Raw genomic sequence first — 7,306 nt, forward strand, 5'->3', positions numbered from 1 at the left:
TGCATTTAGACTTAGAATAAATTCTTAGATAATTTCTTAGCAAAGCAAAAGGTATAAATTCGACCCTTGGTTCGATTACCCCTGGTAAAGGCGCCAGAAACGATCGAACCTCGTACCGACGAGTGGATCCCGTCTCCCAGTTTTCCTGCAAATATTTCAAAACGGAGGTGAGTTATTTTCTCAAATATTTTCAAATTAAGGTCAAGTGAGACCCCGTAAAAGAGTTTCTCTTCTCTTCTTTTCTTTTCTCTTCTCTCTTCTTTTTCTGTCTTTTTATTTTTCTACCTTCAAAAAGGAGGAAAATAGAGGTTAGAAAAGGAAAAGATAAGGGAGAGAGATAATATTACGAGAGGAAAAATTTTGCGATGATCATAATGGGGAGCGTTACCCACATCGTGGGTAACCACCACCAACGTGGTGGTTAATCCCAACAAATTTTGCATGTTTATGAGCATGTTGGCACCTTCAAATAAGCAATGATGATTGATAGGGTGAAAAAAATTATGTTTGTTTATGAGTATGTAATTACATTCAAAATGAATAATGGTGTTGATGATGATAGGCATTGGTGAAGGATAAGCAGCACAAGAGAACTCCATGGATAACAAAAAAAACACAAAAGAAGAAAATAGATGGATCTGAGCATCTCATGCATGGTAAACACAGAAGTTGGTGCACTCTTGGCGGTCATGAGGATGATCCCAACCGACCAACATGCCTCTCAATTCATTCCTGGTGCAGAGGAAGTCTTGGACACCTCCCTCATCAACTCCCTCAAGTCCCTGCGCACTTTTGCCTTCAACCTCCAGCAAGATTGGCACTCGGTTGATCCATCCATCTACCTATCACCCTTTCTTGAGGTGATCCAGTTCGACGAGATCGATGCACCGGCGACAGGAATTGCATTGTCGGCCATCCTCAAGATTCTCAAGTTGGACATCTTTGATGTTGCTACTTTGCATGCGCGCGAAGCCATGCACTTGATTGTGGACGGTATCACCAATTGCTGACTTGATCGAATCAACTCTGCAGCAGAGGATGCTGTCCTCATGAGGATTCTTCAGGTTCTAGTGGCATGTCTGAAGTGCAAAGCTTCTGAATTATTGAGTGATAATGCTGTTTGCACCATTGTGAACACCTGCTTTCAACTGGTCCAGCAGTCTGGAAGCAGAGGGCATCTCCTTCAACGTAATGCAAGGCACACCATGCATGAATTGGTGCAGGTGATCTATGGTCGCATGCCGGAGATTGATTTCAATGGTCAGGACAATAATAGCATCTCGTCGATGAATTATGGTATTGATTGCATGGTAGACATATTTCATTTTATATGCTCTCTATTGAATGTAGTAGTTGCAGAGGTCTCCGAGTTTGATCCAATGGCGAACGTGCCTGATGAGGATGCTCAATTGTTTGCTTTGGTTCTGATAAATTCTGCAATCGAGTTCTCAGGAGAAGCAATTGGTAAACACCCGAAACTGCTAAGAATGATTGAAGATGAACTCTTTTACCATCTCATTCACCATGGCTCGCGTTCTATGCCTTTAGTCCTGTCCATGATTTGCAGTACAGTTCTCAATCTATACCATCATTTGCGTAGATCTTTGAAGCTTCAACTGGAGGCTTTCTTTTGGTTTGTCTGCTTGAAGGTTGCAGGTGGGAAATTGTACTCATTTCAGCAAGAGGAGGTTGCACTTGAAGGATTGATTAGCTTTTGTAGGCAACCCATGTTTGGGATTGAGATGTATGCGAATTTTGATTGCAACCCAACTTACCGAAACATATTCGAAGAAATTGCGAAGCTACTTTGCAAGAGAGCATTTCCGAGCAATGGTCCAATGTCTTCAATGCAGGCACAATCTTTTGAAGGAATGGTAGTTTTGATTCAAAACATTGCAGATGGTATGGACGACTACGGGAGCTTGAAGTTAGCCTCCAATGATGGTCCTAATTTTGATTCACTCCGAATTACAGAATATAGGCCATTTTGGATTGAAAAATGTGAAAATTACAATGATTCAGAGGTGTGGATTGAGTTTGTGAGAACTAGGAAGTATTTGAAGAAAAGATTGATGGTGGTTGTAAACCATTTTAACAGGGATGAGAAGAAGGGCCTGGAGTTTTTGAAACATGCACATCTTGTCCCTGATCCTCCTGACCCTCAGAGCTTAGCTTACTTCTTAAGGTATGCCCCAGGTTTGGACAAAACATTTATTGGAGATTATCTTGGTGATCCAGATGAGTTTCGTCTCCAGGTTCTCAAGGAATTCACATCGACATTTGAGTTTACGAATATGATCCTTGACGCAGCACTCAGGAATTTTCTCGAGACATTTAGATTGCCTGGAGAATCAGAGAAGATTCAGAGAATTCTTGAGGCCTTTGCCGAAAGGTTCTATGAACAATCGGATGAAATGTTTGCAGAAAAAGATGCGGTCTTTGTGTTGTGTTATTCTCTGATAATGTTGAATACTGATCAACATAATGCTCAGGTCAAGAAGAAGATGACAGAGGAGGAATTTATCAAAAACAATAGGAATATTAATGGGGGGAAGGACCTTCCAAGAGAGTATCTATCAGAGTTGTTTCAGTCTATTTCAACTAATGAGATCACACTATTTGATCAATCTGGCAGTTCTGTTGAGATGACTCCAAGCAGGTGGATCAATATCATCAACCAGTCCAAAAAAGCAGATCCTTACATCTTCTGTGGAAAACAGCCTCAATTAATTCGTGGTATGTTTGCGATCATTGTTGGCCCTACGATTGCTACACTGGCATGTGTCTTTGAACATACAGAAGATGACTATATCCTACATCATTGCGTGGATGGCTTCCTTGCAGTGGCAAGAATAGCAAGGTAAGCCATTTTCAGCATATTCAAAAACTAACCATAAGTTTTATTTGATGTAGATATAACAGAATAGGTACTGCGAATGAAAACGTCAAAAAGTTAAAAAAACAAATCAAAAGTTAAGGAATGTTGTTACATACAGTAGTTCTGGGGTGAGACCTTTTAAGCAACTTTATGAAGGCATGCAACTTGTGATTTATGAAAAATTAGGCAGCTTTGTAAAGGAAGGCATGTAATTGAGTGGTCAAGTATATTTTTGTGATATAGAATGATAGTATACTTGGTGGTCTCCAATGGAATATCATGACCATATTTTGTTGAATCAAACTAGGTACTATGACACTATCCATCTTAAGGAAAAATGGCATTCAACAAAGGAAATCTTTTTTATCCTTTCAATCACATCCACCCTTGAATGCATGTGGCTCTTTTGTTATAGAGGAATTTGTAGATTCCTTTCCACTCTTTTGGTAGAATTCAATGTAACATTCACATGTTTTCCACAGGTACAGGCTTGAAGATGTTCAAGATGAGCTTCTTGGAATGCTGTGCAAGTTCACCACTTTGCTCAACCCATTTGCTTCACTAGAAGAAACCCTCTTCGGTTTTACAGAAGATATCAAACCAAGAATTGCAACTATGGTGCTCTTCACCATTGCCAACCAGTTTGGTGACTCCATTAGAGGTGGATGGAGAAACATCATTGACTGTATGCTAAGATTGAAAAGGCTTAAGCTCTTGCCTCCCAACCTTGTAGGGGCTAACAATGAAACTCCGGCCCCTCGAATGGATCTTGATCTCCCATTGCACTCCAGGACTGAATCTGCTGTGATCTTCCCATCACACATGAACAATGACCGCCGGCTCTCAAGCATCATGGGAAAATTCACCCAGTTCTTTTTAACTGACAGTAATGAAGAATCCATGCCTACTGCTGCTGGCAACGCTATGGATAGGAATCTACAGTTGATCAAACAGTGCTGCATTGAAGGCATATTTGCAAAAGCAAAGTACTTGCATGTGGAATCCTTACAAAATCTTGGTAGAGCACTTCTGTTGTCTGGTGCTGGAAAGGGACAGAAATTCACTAGTCCTTTAGATGAAGAAGAAACAACAACACTTTGTTGGGACCTGGTTGTCAAGATCACAGTGAGTAATCTCGATCGATTCATGTCCTTCTGGCCTAGTTTTCATGAATACCTTGGGATGATAAGCCAATTGCCTCTTTTCTCTTCATGCCCTTTCGTTGAGAAGTCGCTCTTCGGTGTACTAAACATTAGTGCAAAACTACTACATAAATCCGATAAATTATCTGAAGAGCTTATCTTTAAGTCACTACAACTAGTATGGAAACTCGATAATCGAGTTGCAGATTCATGCTGTGAGGCATTGACACAAATTGCTGCCAGGATTCTAACAGAAAATGCTAAGAACATTCAGACCCAGTTTGGATGGAAGTCCATAATTGCCATTGTATCGTTAAGCGCCCGAAATCCTGAAGCTTTTGCTGATGGAGTGGAAGCACTTATCTCCTTGATGTCTGATAATGGAAACTATCTTACAAGGACAAATTACAGCATATGCATTGAGTCTGCATTTAGTTTTGCAGCCTCAAAGCTCAGCTCCATAGAGAAGAGCATACAACTGCTCGACCTAATGGCAGATTCCGTGAACTTGTTAGTCAGCTGGCTCAGTTCTGGATTCTTAGATCCTGATTGCAGTTCATCATTGGCAACTCAAGACCCCTCTCGAATTTCGGCAATCGCTACGATGTTTGTCAGATTAGTTGAAAGCGTTCGGAAAATTTCCCTAGTGAGGAGAGAAGAGATCAGGAATCATGCAGTGTCGACATTGCAGAGGTGTTTCACAAAGGCTGAAGGGCTGGGATTTACTCCAAATGTGTGCATGCATTGCTTCAATCATGTGATATTTGCCATGGGTGACGATCTGTTAGAGAAAGCGATCGAGTATTCGAAAAGAGAAAACTCTGAGAAGGAGATGCACAGCATGGAGGGAACACTGATTTTGGCTTTGGAGTTTCTAACAGATACTTTCATTCAATTTCTACAACTAATATCATCTTTTCCTGGATTTAGATCTTTCTGGCTGGGTGTCTTGAGGAGGATGGATACTTGTATGAAGACAGAGTTGGGTACCAGTGACAGATTGCAGATTTTGATCCCACTGTTGTTGAAGAAGATGATAGTGGCCATGAAAGATGGGGAGATTTTAGTTAATAAAGAAGATAATGAGTTGTGGGATATTACTATCACTCAAATTCTATGGATAGCACCAGCTGTCAAGGATGAGCTCTTCCCTGAAAACTGATTGCTAGTATGTTATGAATTCAAAGTCATGTACAGTGTACATAGTTTTTCTCCATTTTTTTCTTCTACCTGTTTAAGATTTAGATATTGCTTACAATTCAAGATTTTGTTACTCTAATTGCAGCCCTTCAAAATTGAAGGATTTTGCTATGCATCTTTTTCATCACAAATCTGTTAGGCTGATCAATACGGAATCTAGCATCCTATATATCGGATTTCGATTCCAATTCGATTTGGACTTGGAGACTTTGTTGTTGAAGCCAACCACATCCGATTGCAATTACCTGTAAAAGCATATCTCTTGATTCAGCAGTAGCTTCTTTCATCTGAGTCTGCATTAAATTTCAGATCTATGTATGATTCAGTAATGCCTACATCGGATCTGAACTGATCCATTTACATCCCTAGGGTAGGACCTAGTTTTTTTTGGCTTTATACTAAAAAAAACAATTTATATAGAGAAATATAGTGCTTAATCGGGCTTAATGAGCTTAATCGATCTTACTCAAGCTTGACTGGTAGAACCTAGGCGTGGTGTCTGAGCTCGGTAAGTTTGCTACGTTGGGACAGCCAAGCCAGGCTTAAACGAGCCAAGCCCAAATTTACCGGATCCATTGTTCACCTCAAATCATATATAGATAGGAGTAAAGTACAAAAAAGGTTTGGACCTTTGGGCTTGGGATTTTGCTTTCAGATTGGATGATCATATAGATTGAGAATATTAAGCCGAATTTGAGACTGACAATGGCAGAGTCAGCATAGCTAGATGCAGATCCAATTCAAGTTTGATCCAACCCAAATCAAAGACCATTTAAGGCACCTTGTAAATGCTACTGGAATACCCGACTCTCTCTCTCTCACTTTTTGGGCTTTCTCTAAATGATAACAAATGCTCTCTTACTATGTTCAATATTGAGTCTTCTATGCTTGCAGCAGGATGACAGATTTTTAATTGCGCGATATATGAGTTGTTGATGATGTATTTGGGCATGCCATTACAAGTGAAGTGCCTCTCCTCCATTGCTTGGGCTCTAACTATTCAAAAAATGAAAAATAAGCTTTTTCGTGGAAGGCGTCTTAGCTTTCTATCGCTGGCCGTCTGACTTTAATTAGATATGTTCTTCCTTCTATCCCCAAATTTTTCATGTCAATGTTTGTAATGCATGTGGGTGTGGAGAAACAAATTTGTCATTTAATGGTGGATTTTCTTTGGTCTGGGTGTCAACTCCAGGGTAAGCGCCATTTGGTTGGTTGGCAAACGGTGGTGTTACCTATGCATATATCTGGCTTAGGTATTTTTGCGCCCAAACAGATGAGTATTGTTCTTGTGGCCAAGCAATGCTGGATGACCTATCAACCAGGATCTCCTTGTGCTCGTTTGCTTCATATTAAATATGATGCTCTTGATTTATCTCTTCTTCGTCATGGAACCCAAGGGTTGGCGATCTCGTACTTGCGAAGCATGTGATTGAGAGTCTTATCGTTCTTCAGAGATCAAATTGAGGATGCGGCAAATTATGATCAGTGGTTACAATGGGCGATTGTGCTAAATGGTGCGTTCCACACCCACAAAGTGTATAGATCGTTGCTCCTCCTGAAGGCCGATTGGTTCTCTGAGTGCGTGTTATGGGTTAAGGGTTCTTTCCCAAGATCTCGTGTCTTGGCTTGGTTAATTTTGCATGATAGGGTTCGGACTCACAGTTATTTAAAGAAGTTGAGTTTTCAGTTTTCTAGTTGGTGTGTGCTTCAAACTACCTTTCATTTATTCTTGTCCTGCCCAATCTTTGTGGTCCTTTTTAATAGGATGTGAAGATCTTGGACGTAATTGTCAAAGAGGAGTCTTTCACGCTTGATGTGCTCCTGAGCTCTGTTCAGATTAGACGATGCAAGCGATGGAGGCTGAGGTTGATATGGAAGATGTGGCTGCTTACTGCTTGGAGGTTTGTTTGGATCGTTCTTAATAATCTTTTCCATAAAATTTTGATCGTTCTTAATAATCTTGTCCATAAAATCCTGATTGATGTATATGTGATTCTTCATTTCTTCGTATGTATCTTAGAGACCTCCCCTTCCCACTCATCTGTGGTGCCTTCTAGTCCAGCAGATCCTGGTTGAGCTTGGCTTT

At 40.5% G+C, this 7,306-nt stretch overlaps 1 pseudogene; it reads left to right on the forward strand.

Moving 5' to 3' along the window:
* The first annotated feature begins 653 nt into the window (after positions 1–653).
* LOC149810793 (ARF guanine-nucleotide exchange factor GNL2 pseudogene) lies at positions 654–5,182 on the forward strand (annotated as a pseudogene).
* The last annotated feature ends 2,124 nt before the right edge of the window (positions 5,183–7,306 follow it).

Source organism: Nuphar pumila, unplaced genomic scaffold (genome assembly GCF_984573655.1).
Source record: "Nuphar pumila unplaced genomic scaffold, dmNupPumi1.hap1.1 HAP1_SCAFFOLD_205, whole genome shotgun sequence".
NCBI lineage: Eukaryota > Viridiplantae > Streptophyta > Magnoliopsida > Nymphaeales > Nymphaeaceae > Nuphar > Nuphar pumila.